Here is a 16,957-nt window from a genome sequence, read left to right on the forward strand (position 1 = left end):
GGTCAGAGTAGTGTGGGGTCTCTGTTGCTGAAGGCTCGAAGCAATCCTTTCCCTGCTCCATAAATCAGGACTGCATAACATCAGGTCTGATTTATCCTAGAGGTAGCTGGCTGAGGATTAAGGAACAAGGAGCTGTCTTCTTTCTGCCCTCCACAGCACTTGCAATCAGATGAGGACCTCTCTGTGTCTGCCTTTCAGAAGACATGTTAAGGACAGAGCTATTTTTCAAAAGCATTATTCTAAGTCAATGGTGTGGGATTTTATTGCCCAAGAGGATAAGCTCATACTTTGTGAGAAACAAAAAACAACAGTGTTTTGCACAATGGTCCTTCCTTACCTACAATCTCTGATACTGATCAAGAAATCAACATTTCTGGAAAAAGGGATTAGCTGCAATTGTTATTTTGGTGCATGAACAATCAAGGTCAGAACTGAAGCAAACCATCATGAGTCTCCTGATGACCACAATGAAACTAATGATTTATTTTCCCATCGATAATTATTGATTTCTAGAAGACCTCTGATGTCCATGGCATGGTGTTCATTATAAGTACTATAAAAAGCTATCCATATTACAAGTGTCACTATGTTAGCTCTCAACATGCTCTTAAAAACAAACACAGAAAAGCTGAACAAATTTGTCTTTCTTATTATAAAACACATAAGCCTGATCTTATAGAGAAAAAGAATATTCCAGCTATTCCACCTGGTAGGAACATTGATAGTTGGAAGCCCTTTTGGGGTAAAATTGTGCCATGAGAAGATAGATGTAGTATGCGTTACATTCACTTGTAGGGTGGCTATGTCTTGGCCCAAGGTTAATACGCGTATTGCTCTGGGAACTAGAAATGTGCTAAAATAATTTGTGTGTTAGTTGATCTAATACTTTAATCAATTTTCAGCCTCATTGCTTCACTTTTAAATAGCAATTACTTAAACACTCAGTATTAACTAATGACTAATTTAAAATCTGAGGGTTACACATTCTGCAACAAAGCCAAAAAAACACCATAGATCCAGATACATCAGTAGAGCAACACGCAGAATGTCAAGGATGTTGATGTCTACCTCCTCTTTCAATAAACTAGCCCTGCCACCTAGGAAGAATGACGTCTTTGTGTTCTGCCAAAGACATATTTCAGTAAACCTATTTCCATGCGAAGAATGGAAGCTTGTTTGTTACAATGCACTCAATAGTGGTAGCTCACGTTCCATCTGAAGATTTTAAGAATAAAACACATGAATAATAGGACAGGGTTTCAAAATATACTTAACAGCAATTCATACTGCTCCTGGGGAGTTGTTTTAATATTCCTGAACTAATGAGTTCTGCAAAATCCTTTCAAAGTGCTAGCTAACCAGATCAATAAACTGCTGCTGTATCCATCCAGATCAAGCTGTATTTATGGCTAACTGCACGCTTGCAAGTTGTCTTTCAGGTGGTTTTATTAATTGTTCCCTGAATGGAAAGGAAATTAAAAAAATAAAAGGAAGGAGGGAAAAAAAAAAAGGACCAACCACCTCAAAAAAGACATTTGATGGATACAATAGCCTTTCGTGTTTGGCAGCCTGCTTTCATTTAGGTTGTTTCAGCTGCTTTAGGGACAGGACAACAGTACCACTGTTAGAATGTGTTTCAATTTTGGATTACACTAATGCCCATCCCTAGGTTTAATATGCCACCACAGTCATACATGTGGCAGTGTCGATGGAACAACTGGAAAAAGATTATTGCAAAGGATAGTTTCAAAATGAAATTTAAAAGTCCTGAAAAATTCAAGGTATCAGGTCTTTCTATCTGCATTTTGGCCCTCTGAGATTCCTTAGATTATTTTTTTTTTCATTCCTGCATATATACATCTAGGTTTGTGACCTCATAATACAAATGACACTTGGAAATCATAGTGGTTTGCATAATAGAAATTTCCAGAAAGAATGGTTATGCCGTTTTGCTCAGTTATATGAGTTACATTCCTCAGTTATGTTATGCCCTGTATTCAAATGCTACAGCCTTGCCTCATGAAGGATGATCCAAAGAGTATACAGACTAAATAAATGAAATACTGTCAGAATGGAAAAGTGTTCTGCAGTATGGCTTCGGATCCAAAAAGTTGTTCTCATTGATTTGAGATGGCAGATTCAGTCCTAGTTTACAGTTACCTTAGACCATACTATTCAAACAAAAGGCATCAGAAAAGGTGATGTCAGAAGATGTGTGACTTCTGAAATCTCCTTGCAAGATGGGTAAGGAGCAGACACACTGGAAAAAATAGTCTTAGAGAAAATGAAGATGAGGACTCTCATCCCATACTGATTCCCACTGTTCACCTGCCTAAGTATCTGCCTAAGTATCTTCAGTATCTGAAGGGGGCCTACAGAAAGGCTGAGGAAGGACTTCTCAGGATCTCAGGTAGTGATAGGACTAGGGGGAATGGAATGAAGCTGGAGGTGGGGAGATTCAGGCTAGATGTGAGGAGGAGGTTCTTCACCATGAGAGTGGTGAAACCCTGGAATGGGTTGTCCAGGGAGGTGGTCAAGGCCCCGTCCCTGGGGGTGTTTAAGAGCAGGCTGGATGAGGCTCTGTCCAGCCTGATCTAGTGTGGGGTGTCCCTGCCCATGGCAGGGGGGTTGGATCTAGATGATCCTTGTGGTCCCTTCCAACCCTGAATGATACTATGATACTATGATACTAAGTCCATGCTGAGACAATTACCATCTGACAAGCATGTATCATGGTGCCATGGTTTAGTTGATTAGATGGTGTTGGATGTTGGGTTGGACTGGATGATCTCAAAGGTCACTTCCAACCTGGTTTATTCTCTATTCTACTTTATGCCAATAATTAACATTGAAATTTAGATCCTGTAAATAAGCACAAGTAAACGTGCTTCACTAAAATTAATAATTGTTACCTTAGGAATTAAGTTTATCTGGAGCCTTATTAATTTGGTAATCTAAAATAGTCTTCATGATTTTTAAGTAGAATCTTCATTGGTGGTCCACAACTACTTTGTAATTATAGGTATGTTTTTGTCAGTTGAGCTAATGTCAATTAATACACTTAATTAGCTAAACATAAACAGCCTAGGGGAGATACTCCAAGAGAATCAGTAGGACAGCTTTGAAATAAAGTCACAGAAATGTATGTAATTTTCTTACTTTAATTACATAAAATTTCAAGCCCCTGTCTAGGCAGACTCTGGTATCCTGATGAACAATTAAGTTATAACATACCACTGATATCTGTATTTTGAATTCAGAAAAACACACAAGCAAGGTCATAACTGTATGATAAGGAGTTTTTGCTTTCTTTGAAAAATAGCTTGTAAGCGATCTGGGACCAAGGATTAGCTTCTGTTTCTATACAGTACTGAGCTCAGTGACCTATTAGATGTGTTTCTAGATGCTACAGAAATAGTAAAGAGTAATAATAACATAAATATAGAATAAAATTATAATGCCATTAGTGCAAGTCAGAATTTCGTATCTGTTATAATGAACTGATCTGATGCTGCACAGGCCCTTGTGAAAAAACAAGCCCTGTATAATTGGAATGAAAAGAAATTACAGCTACTGGCAAATATATTATTATTCTCCTCAGAATTTGTTTGTTTGGTTGTTTGTTATGCAAAGACCATAGAAAACAGTAGGATCCTCTCCACCCCACCTTTTTCTTCTTCTTCTTCTTCTTTTTTTAAACATTATGAGAGCTGATTAAATAGATTGTGGCTAAATGTGGTGTGCTGTTTGAAGATCAAAATCCAAAACTCAGCCTAGGTATCTGTTTGTAGTAAGTTATATAAATTGGTATCTCTGTTACCTGTTTATTCCTCAACAAAGTGAGCATAATGTTTTTCTTCCTAACAGATTTTTAAGTCTTGGTAAATCTCAAATCACAGCAATGCTTGTGTCAAAGCTGACAGAAATTCAGGAAAAAGGGAGAAAGAAAGGATTCATTTCTGTAAAATGCTGGGAATTTTTCCTTGCCTACCTAATTTGCTTCCTAATCAGAATTAGGAGAAAGGAGAAGTTATGGCAGAGAGACTGGAAGAAAAGACCAACAAGATCAACATGGAAACTTAGTCTTCCCTTTGATTACTGGAAAGCAAGTGGTCATGGAATGCAGTGTTCCCAGTTTTAAAGGGTGGGGAGGGCAGGACACACTTCCTCTAGGAGTGGAAGAACACAATTATAAAAAGTTGCTTGTTTATAGTGAGAGAACTAGGAGTGACACAGAACTCCTGTCTTGGGAGGAAAAAAATGAAAGAATTACTTGAAAGGACTATGTTCCCTTCATCATCTTGGTAGTAACAACAGATTTGGCACCATTAAATCTGGCCACTGACTGCTTTGCAGGGGTTACCTGTGCTGACAGCTCACCCTGTGCTTTGCATGGAGAATACCAAGAATTTTCTTGAGCTGTCGCCAGTTGACAATCTGCCAGACAAGACTGGCCTGGTGCAGTCACTGCTGTGCCCTTTCTCATTCTCTGAGTGAGGTCAAACCCAAGGTGAACAAGTTACTTTCCTGATCAACCACGCACCCTTCCTGGCCTGGCTTTCCTGCAAGCCAGGGTAAAGGATCAGGCAGTCTCACACCTCCCAGAAATATTTATGCATGAGGAAGAAAACCCACAAGGCAAGCAATCACCGTGTCACTGATCTGTTTACCAGTGGGTAAAAGTATCTGAGAAGCTGACACGCCAGTGAGCATGGGAATGCTCAAACCTCAGTGCCTTCAAAGAAGGTTAAAAAGCACTGATGCATGTAATAGCAAATGAGGTTCCAGCTCAGGGCTGCAGCATCAAGATCTGCAGGGGAGTGTTTATTCAGTGAGCATAGACCTAAAAAGTCAGTGCACACGCTATCAGAATTTCAGCATCCTGCTGTGCATCAATGAATGCTGCTTGGGCTTCACCAGGATCCATTTATGTAGAGATTTGGGAGGAAAACTGGTATATGATGCAAAGTGCAAAAGGAAAGGCAGAAAGCTGCTTGTCTGGACATCCATCAGAATGATGCCTGAGCAGATTTAAAAAGATTTAATAGATGCCTCTGAAATGCTCCATCCACATCATGCATCTTCCCAGAAGAAATTATGCAGGACACATATGGATAATTTCTCAACATTTTAGAGACTTAGGCAGGGGCTTTCAATGTTTAATCCCGGCAAGCAATGGATTAACTGTCTTCAGTTGAAAGCCTGCCAGCTGACAAACCCTCCACACACATGGCATTTGATGTCTGCCATTTTAATATTTTGACATTTTTGTAAGAGACATTGTCCTGAAAGGTCACCACTTGTCTCAGCAGTTGGCTGGCTGCCACTCAGGCTTGGGAAGCTTAGCTCCACAGCTGTCATCAAAAATGACCATTTTCACAGCTAAGTTTCAAAGAATCTATGAATCTCACTGTATATAAGGGAATAAGGAGACAAGAGGAAGGAAAGAGATGCTCCAAAATCACTTTTCACTTGCTACAACAAAGACAGGCATTTGTACATATACATCTGTAAGATGAGGCTGAAGCATTGCAAAAAATCCTTATAAACAGATTGACCAAACATAGCTGTGTTATCAAGAGGATTATACTATAAACACCTAGCACTCTATGTGCAGCAAACAACACAACATATACTCGCCTTAGTCACTTAATGGCAGTCACCTGTTAATTGTGATAATGACATTTTCACATGGCTCACAGAAAGCTGACAGTACCACAATGGTCCTCAAGAAATAATAAAACCTTTAAATAAAGAAAGAAACACAATTTGGCAACACAAATAAGCTACAGCCTGCATTTCTTGTGCAATTATCTTACTTTTATCACAGGCTGTTTTCAGTAAGCAGATTTGATTCACAGCGCAATAAGAATTCAGTAACCATAAACCAAGTCGGACAAGAGCACTACAAAAGCTTTGAATTAGGAAGAACAAAAACCCCAAGATGCTGTTTCTTCAGTGTTGTGAGACCAAAACTCACTACCAAATACTAATTATCTTCCTTACATTATCACTGCAACACTAAGAAACCTTGAACTCTGCTGCTTCACAATCATCTTACCATCCCACCTTCATGCCACATGGCAGATAAAGATCATCTTCATGTACAGACAAAATGAAATTGGTGATAAACATGCACTGCTCACCGTGCTATGCTCATTGTCCTCATTAGGTCAGATGCAGACTTACTGGTGCCCCTTATGATGAATATTTGCACTACTGATAATAAAGTATTGCAGAGTTACTTAATGAGAAGTCCTGGTCTGCATTTGTGGATTTTTAAAGAAAAGATTCCAGGTGAAAAATACCATGGTAGATTTCTCTCTTATGCATTCAGAAGCCATCTATCACTGCTGAAGCATTTTTCTTGCTGTGTATCTGATATTATCTAATCTAAGCAGAAATCCTTCTCTCTTCGAGTATCTCCTGCATTTGCTTGGCTTCTCCCCTCACAAAGTGGCAAGCAGATGTCCCCAAAATTAACAAACACAACTGCAAAGCGTCCGTGCATCCCTTTCCCTCAGTAGCTCTTCCACTAAAGCTAGAACAATACTGCAGAGAAGCTTTCCCTGTCAGGATGTTTCTATCTTTTCTCTCTCTGCTTTTTCAAGCAGAACACTGAAGTAGAAAGCCTAATTAGCAATCCGAAAGCACCACACAGGCAAGGAATACTTACATTTGCAACTGTATTTGTGGTATTTGCGAACAGATCCAGCAAATGGTGATTACAAAGAAGAGAAAGAGCTTTTGAGGCTGCCTTTCAAGCCTCACAGCAGTGAAAAGAAGGCTGTTATCTGAAAGCTACTAATATTCTATATGCTGTGCTCTACTTGCTTCCCATGTGCATACAACACAGCTGCCAGATTTAATAACCATGTCAGCCTGCTTTCCCCATAAAGCAGCAGAGAGATGACAGAATGAAGATGAAGTAGCCAGCACGTTAATCTGTAGTTATGGCTGCACTAAGCCTTAAATGAATGTCACAGTTTTATTGCCCTTGAAGAGAAAAGAAAAAAAAAAAGGGAAAAAAAAAAGAAACAAATCAACACTATTTGTGCAAAACATGTGCAAAAGGATTTCAGAAATGTTAATCCATACTTGCCCCAGTGACATTAAAGCATGTTAAAGAAATTTCTCCTTCTCTTACTCAGTTAACAAACCCTAGGACTTGACTTAATTCCTTTTTACTGCAGCTTGATTTTTCAGAATTCATTTTTCCCCGCAGCGCATGCTTGTACCCGAAAGAATAAAACCATTAACTGACAAATTAGTTGAGCTTCAGTTCTCTCCAATTCCTCTCTGGTAGGAAGTATTCCATACCTGTCTTTGCTAATTTCCTTCAGGGGGAAAAAAAAAAAAAAAGGGGTGGGGGGAGAAAATTCTTATTTACCATTTAAGTTCTCCCAGGCACAGTGGTTCCTAGAGCACCGGACTTTAGTAACTGATGTGGTCAGTTCATTGCCACGGTGGAGCATTGCCGTACCTCCCGTCGCAAAACCAGTTCCATGTGAGGGAAGGGTGGCCAGAGTTTACATGAGAAGAGAAGGTGCCAGTCATGCAATTAAAAACAACAAACTGAAAATAAACCCAGCAATGCTCAGCTGAATTTGCAACAGTGCGAGGATGCCGCAGAGATCATATGACATCTGCGCGCTGCTTTTCCTCTGTCTCATTTATATTCTCTTCACTTCCCTTGGAGGCACCTGTCTCAGCGGGGAGTGGTTTCTGTGGAAACTACAGACAGTCAGTTTTCCCCTCAGAGAAACTGTTACTATGGCAACCTTACATAATATATATGGCCTAGATTCTTTTTAAAAAAATAATCTAACACTGAAAATCTCCTTACAAAATTAGAGCTGATCTGTCTGGGGGGCAAGAAATATAATTATTTTAGAATTACATTAGAAATGTAGGATTAAAAAACCCAAATGGTAGTAAGAATTAAATGAAAGGGTAGGGGGCACTGTCATTGCATCACTCACAAAGACAAAATAATTAGTAAGAGGAAGGGAAGCATTTACTTGATGTCATGGCTCAATGTAGCAATCAATACTGCATCTTACAGACTGGATATAACCTTGGTTAATGATGTAAGCTCAAATGCTGCTTGCATCTACCCCATTCAAAATTGAAATATCAGCTTCAAAAATCACTTACTCTACACTATGAAATTGTTAAAACTCAAGGAAGTGCCTGCAAGGAGCTGTATGAGTCAGTGAGGCATGGCATGCGCTGGAGCAGAAGCAGAAAAAGCACACTGCCGTTTATATGACTTTCCTCTCCGTTCAGGAGACAAACCTGACACAGCCATGATAGGGTGGGGCAATTCTGCTGGATTGTAACAGGAAGACAGGGAGGTTAGGACACCAACAATATGCTGAGTAGGGTGAGGAGGCTTTGCCTTCTAAGTCTGCAACTAAAGACCTTCCTGTGTTGGGAATGACATGAAGTGGTAGTATGACCCCTGTGAAATGGAGAAGTGAATGTCTCCCCTCCCATACATATATGCAGCCCCCATTGCAGGTAACTCTTTAGTTGGTAATACAAATCAAAAGTCAAATGGTTAAGACGGCAAAGCTACCTGTTGCACTCTAAACAAAATCAGTGAAAAATATTGTTGGGGAAACTTTAGTAAAAGCCTGCTTTGAGGTATCTGTGTTCTGGCTCAGTGGATCAAGATTTCTCCTGACCTGTCAGCCTAGCAACTTTTGTTATCACAAACTACATTAATATACATGGGGACTAATTTTTCTTCTCTACTACTATTCAAAAGATGAACAAGAGAGAGCACCCTGCCTACAGAACATTTCCCCAAAACTTAAGTGAGGTGCTTCTTTACACTCTGCTGTGCAAAGGAGCTTTCCAGGTGGATCAAAGTGAACAAGAAGCATTGCTTCAAGCTCCACAGGATTTATGTTCTTTTCTTGTGTAGTACCAACGCTCCTACAAAGGAGACTCATGCTGCCTGAAGCTGAGGTGATGTTTGGGATGTTGCTTCTCCAAGCAGGTGTTCAAGAACGAAGAACACAGTTTCACAAAAAACCCTCTGGGACACTGTCAAGGGACAATGTCATGGGACATTGTCAAATATAAAGTCTTTCAAAAGGGTTAGCCTGTACTGGAAAAAGTTTGACTTTTAAATAGAAGAAGAAAAGTAATCCATAAATTGCAGTGAATACCCAAATGACCTAGACAGATTATTCTGACAATAATAGAGAGCAGTATTTTGGCACTGGCTAAACAGTCACTTCCCCCCCTCTCCCCCCCCCCCCCCCCCCCCCCCCCCCCCATGAAATTCAAGTGTTAAAGGAACAAGTAGAAGCATCAAACATTATCTTTCCCTGACACAGAAGAACAAAAGCAATGTGGTGCATGGGGTGAAATTCAATTGGATTAGATAAAGTTCCTCCCCACTAGGACACACTCTGCACCTTACGCTATTGAAACTTGTATGATTTATCAAATATCACATTCCTAGTCAAACATTACACAGGGGTTAGACCTCTCTGACATTTTACTTTAGAACTTTGGGGCTCTCACATTCTATCCACAGGACATACTAAGCACAATGTGTTACACACGAGCTTCTGCCTACTAAATAAATAAATAGAAAAAATATTTTCAACAAAACATCTACATGCACAGTAACTGGACAGTGTCTAGTGGAACACATATTTAGTGGCCCTAGGAAAGGCAACATATTAAAAAGAGAAGCACTAAAATGAAAAGATTCCTTAAGCAGATGAGAAAGCTCTAATCTGTCACTTCAACTCATGTGATTCTGACATTTTTTTATATGAGAAACCTTGAACTTCAAAGAGTACACTGCACAGAGACTGTAACAGGGACAAATTGAGAAATGAATATTATAACAAAGTAAAGCAATGGAGATAATAGCTTGCTTTTTAAAAAGCAGCAAACACCTGACATAGAACGAGGAGGCTTAACTACACTGCATAGCTGTGCCAACTGTATCAACATACAAAAGCATAGCACAGCAAAAGCCAGCATGGTTACATGGCTTCTGGGCTAAGATAAGAAACATCTAGGCAGCTCAGCATGGAAGCAGCATAAAATTGGATCCCTTTCCTTTTATCTATGTAAATATTCTGTGTGCAATCCAATTCATGGACACTTGCATCTTCCTCTAATGTAGGACAGGGTGTTTGGGCACCAATCTCAATAGTGGCCATCTGATTAGTACCAGTGGACTTACAATGAGTTAGCCTCCAGTACTTGCATTTCTTACCTTAACCTCTGCCTTTAGCTACCTGGGGGTCACAAGTTAGTTGGGTTTCTGATCACACTGTAAGGGACCTGGCTGAAATACTGCTGAAAAGGCAGTCAGACTAACATAAGAAAGAGCAAGCTCTGTTCACAGCAGGACTCAGGCACTCAGAGATGCAGCTGTAACCTGTGAACTTGCTGTTAGCCTCCTTCCAGCAGGGAGTTAGCTCACTCTTGACAGCACAGGATGTGCAATAAAGGTCTCTCAGCGAACAGACTCAGAAAAAAAAATGTAATTGAGCTATTATGACCTGGATATTGTTCAGCACACATCACCAAGCGTGATAGAAATTCTATGGCCTACCAGACAGATGAAAAAGGCAGACTTCCAGTTGTTATTTAAAATGTCATTCACCCATCCCAGCAATATTTATTATATGTTTCCAGTATCTTTTCCCATATCATGACATTAAAACTATGGAAAAATATATTAGCAACACAGTATTACATATAGCTTTGCTTAGAGAGAGGAGTGCCAACAGAAACCCTTTATACAATATTACAATACTCATTCCAGAAAAATCTCCAGCCAACACACCACCTCACTTTAACTCCAAACTTTTACAGAAGCTACTTCTATTTCCAGGGCATTGGCTGTTCATCACATTTACACTGCAGCCTCTTTCCTCTCATGAGAAATAACCCCATGAATCAGTATAGGTTAGGAGCTGACCTCCTGGAAAGCAGCTTGGAGGAGGAGGACCTGGAAATTCCAGTGGGCAAGAAGTTCACCATGAGCCAGCAATATGCTCTTGTAACCAACTGTATTCTTGGGTGCATTAAAAAGAGTGTGGCCAGCAGGCAGAGGGAGGTTCGCCTCCTCTTCTACTCTGCTGTGGTGAGGCTGCACCTGCCATATGGCTCCCCCATTCAAGAAAGACAGGGAACTACTGCAGAGAGTCCAACTGAGGGCCACAAATATCATTAGGGAACTGAAGCATCTCTCTTAGGAGGAGAGGCTGAGATACTTGGGCCACTTTAGCCTGGAAAATAGAAGACAGAGAGGATCTTATAGATGCATATAAATATCTAAAAGGTGGAGGTCAAGAGAATGGGGCTGAGCCTTTTCCGAGTTGTAGCCAGTGATAGGACAGCGGGCACTGGGTACAAACAAGAACACAGGAGGTTTCACTTGCACTTAAGGAGAAATTTTTTTTACTTTGAGAGTGACAGCATTGGAACAGGCTGACCAGAGAGGTTGTGGAGTTCCCTTCTCTGGAGACTTTCAAAACCTACCTGGAGGCGTTCCTGTGCAACCTGATTGAGATTTACCTGCATTATCAGGGGGGCTGAACTAGATGATTGTCAGAGGTCATTTCCAGCCCCTACCATTTGATGATTTGTATTGTAAAGAAAAGCTCCTCCTTTCGTTTCACTTGGACTGACATGCTTTGGCTGAGTAAAAAAAGTGAAAAACCCCCCAAATAACCAAACCCAAACAAACCAAAAACATCTTAGCAGTAAATAAAGGGAAAGACAGATTCACAATGAGGCACAGGCAGGGGTGTCAGTTCAGATCCTAACCACAAGGTGCCTTGCAGTCTGCACATCCCCCTGCCAAGAGTTCTGTGCTTAAGCAATCCACAGGAATGACACCCACAAAAGCAAGCACATTAGCACAGAGCTGCCTAACTTAGCTACTGCAAAATAGTCAATGAACTTGGTATCCTCATCTGGACTGCAGGAAAATGCTCATCTCCATCTGGGATCCATGCATACCCCTTCTCTTGAGTTAACTACTCTTTCTCATGAAACCTGACTGGGTAAAAAATGAGAGGCAATTAGAATACTCAAGAGATGACAGATTGGGCTCAAATCTACTAGCAGTCAGATGAAAGTTTAACATGATAATTTAACAAATATTCTCTTATTTAATCACATCTTGTTAGGTTGTTCTAAGGCAGGAACCCTCCTGAAGCTGCTGTCCTAATATTAATTACTAAATAACAGTGTGAGGGAGAGAACAAAGACCACTATGTAGCCTAGCAGTCAGGCTGTTTTTAAGGCACTAACCTTGAAAGTCGAATCTCTCCTTCAGTAATTAGCTGTTCATTAGCAGTAGAATCAGGTTTCTGTGTCCCTGATGGCAGGAGCTATTTTGCGGGGTTCAAGAGGAGGTATCTGAGTGTTGCCAGACTACCTGCTTCAGAGCAAACAGGTACAGTGTCTTCTCTAATGGTCCTGATGTATCCAGATATGAGAGAGATTCCCAGTTGCTAAGCCCTTGCTGCTCTTTAGCATTTCCAGACACCTAGGTTATGTGGCAGGTTTTGAAGAGCTACATTTCTGCCATTAGCTACTTAAGGTCATGTCTACAATGTGGGATCAGGGCCACCCAAGCTGGCAGGGATCTACATAATGACTCACAAACCAGAAATGCTGGGGAGTTCAGTGCAGAAACACGTAGTCCTGTTCTGTGCATGGGCACTAACAAGCCATAATGCTATGCACAAGGCTGCAGTCCACTGTGACTTTTCCAGATTGAGGGTTCCTGAATTCTTAGTCTACCCCAGACAGTAGGTCAGCCTTACATCTGGCCTCGGTCCCTGCACAGATCATGCCCGAGTTCAGCCAAGGAAATAGTTATTATGGGGATTAAAACTAATCTGATTTCATCTAGCCTAGAACACATAGGAACCAGATCAAAGGTGGATTTCTACCTGGGTTTCTCATGGATTTCAAATTTAGTTTACACTCCCAGCTGCAGGCTTGCCTGTTTCTTTCATTGCTTTAGAAGCAGAAATCATTGCCAAGGCTCTGGTAATCAGGCCAGAAAATAGTGACAAGCAACATAAACTGATCTGGCAGACATCATTAAGGGCAGATTAAACACAGACAGTCCCCAAGGTTTTTGTGATATTATTGCATGACATGGCCAATGAACTAGTCACTCCATAGGGTGTGAAGCAGAGATGATGTTCACTTGCCTGGAGAGTGGAACATAGACTGCTCTGTGCAATTACATGTTATGACAATGTAACATGCAAAGCACTATCTCTAACAAGGTGCTTCACCTCAAATAACCCCTATGCATAGCTAAATACAAGTCTATTCATAAGAGAGCTGACTGATGTGAAAAAACAACAACAACAACAACATTTGCAAGAGACCTGTAAAATACCAACATAGGAACTCAACAGTCAATACCAGTCAGGATGTGTTCCCTTTTTTCTTATGCAAAGTCCACAGGTCTCATAATTTGTTGTTTTGTTTGTTTGCTTATTGGAGAAATATTGAAGAATAGTCCCCATTTACTGGGTCAAATATTATATCAGAATGTAAAGAACTCTCCTAGATGCTCATGCTCACGGATTCCTAATTCTATTATCTACTTGTAGGATGATAATTTTTCTTGTGCTGCACAGTCATGGATCTGTAAGTTTCTAATCACAAAGACCATCTGATAACATATCCCTCTTCAACTCAAAAAACTCACATGCTTCCAGATTTGCTTACATCATCAAATAAATCAATGCTACCTAAAATGTTACCACTTAACATTATGCTATTTGATTTTTTTCTGTACTCATTCTATCCAAATAAAACAAATGTGAAATCAAATGCTTTTAAACTGAAACAAACAAAACCCCAGATGAACAAAAGCCCCAAAACATCAAAAGAAGAATTTCAGCCAGAATTCTTGATCTGGTTGGTAGGCGCAGAATAGATAAGGTAGAAAGAAGCTGCACAAGATCCACACAACACAGGAGGCTGCATAAAGATAATGAAAAACCAGAAGAGTAAAATTTGTCATTGGCTACCTGAAATTACAGAGTTACATCAGTGTAGAATTGAAAAGTGAAAGCTTCATCTATGCCTCACAAGTTTATCCAGAAAAAGGGGAAACTCAGATACATTATGATTGAAAAGTGAGAAACAATTCTGCAAGCTTCCATAGAATAGAGGATTCATAACTCCAGCAGAAAGTTACCCAAGTTTTCCTGTTTCTCTGCTGAGATTTGGATTGTATCTATTGACATAAATTTGGAAGAGAAAAGACAATGCTGTTGAATTTGTCTTGTGCCCAGAAAACACTGCATGCAAGAGGCATAGCACAGCTCCTCAGCTGTCCTGGTGACAGAGCTGCAGGTTCTGCTTTTAACAGCTATTAGTGATTTCAGCCACAGCTGGACATGTTTTAAATATGTATCCAGCAAGAGCTTCCTGAATGTAGTACATGCAGTGTTCAGTTTGCAGGGGCTTTTATTGTTAAACAAAATTGTTTAGCTTGCTTACAGTTAACTACAGGACAGCTGGTAAGAGACAGCAGGTGGAACAAAGGTGTCTGTATACATGTGGGAAGATGTTTTACTTTCCCTGTAAAAAGGAAGTAAAACATCGTTTTATTTGGAAAACAGGTGAGTAGCTGGTGGCACAATTTGGATCCTGCCTTGTCCACCTTCCCTATTCTTCCTGTATTTTAGTACCTCAACATGACTTCTCCATTTGGCCGTTTTAGAAGAAGAAATAATTAGCTTTAGCTTCATTAAGTCAGCACAGAGACACTTAGTTGCCTGCTGTAACACCATTTGTGCCCTAAAGGTTCTGAATTGAATGTCTCCAGACTTCATGGATATCAGGAGGGAAATTTCAAGAAGCAGCACTACCTGCTTGGAATGTCCTTATGTTTGTTAGATATCAGGAATCAAGTCAGAACACACAAACCAAAATTACTCACCAGAATAATGGTATTCTAATGTAACTAACACATTAAGTTAGACTTCTTCATGGCTTCACCTCCAATTTAGAATGAACTGGGTAATTTTGTGGGTGTGTTAGCATTCCAGGTGGAATGGAAATGATGAAAGCACTTATTCAAAACAGTCATTAGTAATCTTTTCCAACACTCCAGTCCAAATCAACTATTTGAGTGAATTGCATAATTTAGGAACTGCACACTATGCCATGCCTAAAATAAACGGATTTCCAGAGACAGACAGAATGATGCAGAAATCACTGTAACTTAAGATGAAGACTGTTAGAGCAGGAGGAAAAAGCTGCAATGATGTACACAAGCAGCATCTTTCCTCTGCTTCAGATTTTGCACAAGACATTTTCCATGCAGAGTTCCTTGATTTCTAGAAATAGCAGGGCCCTGATTAGGGGGAAGGAATCAAAGGTGTTGTGTTTGCTCCTTCCATCATTTTCCTCAGATCATGGAGAGATTTATTTAGATCTCAGATAATCCCAGTGCCTGGAACTAATCTTTTGACTCTAGGAGCTGCAAAGTTCTTCCTGCTCCCAGGCTGAGCTTGAAATCAGGGAGCAGAAAAGAAATCTTTGGTTTTGCTGCATAATGCTTTCCTATCTACCCCAGAAATGGCTTTCTGCCTTGACATGCACAGCTTTTGTTGCAATATATCTCATTGTACTCTTCAGTCTAAAGTCAGAGAATTGACAAATACCACTACTTGTTTTGCCTTCTCCAAATACAGTCCTGTGGCAGTTGATGACATCCATAAAGGAATCCTCAGTAGAAAAATATAACGTATGGCTTTCAACTCTACCTTGTATTCCTGAAAGCAAGAAAAGTTGGACCAAGTCCTGTGCTCTCTGTTTTCTTTTGGCCACATCTATGCTGAGCTTAAAGGCTATTCATTAACTCCATAAGGTGCCTAGACATTCTTTTAGAACTAAGCATAAATTTTACAGGCACTGAAGTGTACATATGGAACTGGAGTTCCTGAAGTTCATTTTACGTATCTAAAAGCAGAATACATGTATTATAGGATCTGAAGTTATTGGCCTTATTTCTAAGCAGATTCATCGTAGCAGTGTGTAAAGAGATACTCACTTTATATTACTCAGGGATGCAAATGTTCAATTACTATATTTGCACAAACTGCATGCAGCCATGTTCCTGATTTCAGCTCAGATTGCAGTATCATATGCATCTAAGTATTTCTGTGACAAGAATATTAGATCCTAAATGATCCTACTGTGCTGAAGAACAGAATGCATTTCTCATGTAAAATAAGTTTTCCAGGTTCTGCTGTAATCAGCAGTATGATCAAGCAAACAACTGCTCTAACTGGATTCATTACAAACAAAATTCAAATCTCATTGTTTGCTACTAACAAGCCAGATAGTTCTTTTTCTTTAGCATCAGCATCTTGTTTCGTATTCCTATAAAGTAAAATGTAATAGTAAGAGCTCACATTTCTCAGGGAACAGCCTGTCTTAAATCTCTTTTGGGGCAGTTTGCATGTGGTGACTTCTGTCCTTTAAGTTAAAGAAACAGTAGCATTGTTTTCTTAACAGAAGCACCATTTCCTTACTATGAACTATTTTACACCTCCCTACAAAACACTTATTAAAATTGTTGCTTTAATATCAGTTGTTGCTTTTAGAGACTTTATTGAAAATACCAGAAATGGTGAGAAGGGCATTTTCATTTAATGCTTTCTTAGCCTCCTAAACCTTTCATTAAGCCCTTCACTACAGATCTCCATCCTGGCACCAGCTGGCTTCATAACTGTTCCAGAGCCAATTAAACCTGGCTGTTGTGGTCACATTCAGAATTACTGAATACCAGAGAAGATCATGACCGTAACTACTGCCTGACAAACAACTGGTTTTGTGATCTCATCTACAAATTCCCACTCTTCTTTTGTTGCTGTATTCTTTCCTACAAAAGCAAACAATGGATGCACACATGTTGCTCTGCATT

General features: G+C 40.0%; 1 protein-coding gene across 6 annotated transcripts in view; it reads right to left on the reverse strand.

The window, feature by feature from the left end:
* Positions 1-16,957, reverse strand: part of TRIM2 (tripartite motif containing 2) — a 124,450-nt gene that overhangs the window by 82,375 nt on the left and 25,118 nt on the right. The window contains exon 1 of one of the 6 annotated variants that reach the window (XM_068137262.1): positions 7,391-7,635. The exons of 3 other annotated variants lie outside the window; for them this stretch is intronic. The gene's annotated coding sequence lies outside the window, so the exon portion shown is untranslated. Of the gene's footprint in view, positions 1-6,146; positions 6,375-6,676; positions 6,777-7,390; positions 7,636-16,957 lie in introns of those variants that run through there. 2 more of the 6 variants (XM_068137270.1, XM_068137273.1) reach the window with 2 other exon arrangements.

The sequence above is a fragment of the Melanerpes formicivorus genome, unplaced genomic scaffold, assembly GCF_026170545.1.
Source record: "Melanerpes formicivorus ecotype bairdi unplaced genomic scaffold, bMelFor1.0.p_v2 SCAF_4, whole genome shotgun sequence".
Lineage (NCBI taxonomy): Eukaryota > Metazoa > Chordata > Aves > Piciformes > Picidae > Melanerpes > Melanerpes formicivorus.